Here is a 534-nt window from a genome sequence, read left to right as displayed (position 1 = left end):
TTTTATGAGGTATTGATACAAAAGAGAAACAACAAATCTAGGGAGGAGGTAGAAGGTGGAAAGGAATAGAGCTCGGGCGTTTAATCATTAATTATGATTTGCTATGGCCGGGGCGCGCAGCTCCGGACACAGTCCTGCCTACACGGGCAGCTCACGAGGAAGCCAAGTGGGTAGAGGGATGGAGGCAAGGGCGGACGAGGGAGCCGGGGAAGCCGGGCGCCAGGCAGACGGGCTGGTGGGTGGGTGGAGGAAGTGGCTTAGCAGGTAGACAGGTAGCAAAGGCGCAGAAACCTCAGTGTGGGCGGGTGGGGGGGCCCAACTCCTGTTGCCACATCTGAGGGGCAGCCCCTGGCACCTTCCTGCTGGGAGAAGCGGAGGAGCAGCTGGGTGGTTGGGACTCCCAGCAGGAGCTCACCTGGTTGTAGCTTGGGTGACGAGGAGCTCAGTACCTACATCCTTCAGCCGCTGCCCAAAATGCCTTCTATCTGGAGCGTCAGAGCTGCCTCCTGGGCTTCCCAGTGCTTAAAGTCAAAA

The sequence above is a fragment of the Mandrillus leucophaeus genome, unplaced genomic scaffold (genome assembly GCF_000951045.1).
Source record: "Mandrillus leucophaeus isolate KB7577 unplaced genomic scaffold, Mleu.le_1.0 Scaffold215, whole genome shotgun sequence".
In the NCBI taxonomy this organism is placed as follows: domain Eukaryota; kingdom Metazoa; phylum Chordata; class Mammalia; order Primates; family Cercopithecidae; genus Mandrillus; species Mandrillus leucophaeus.
Note: the sequence above shows the minus strand (reverse complement) of the source record.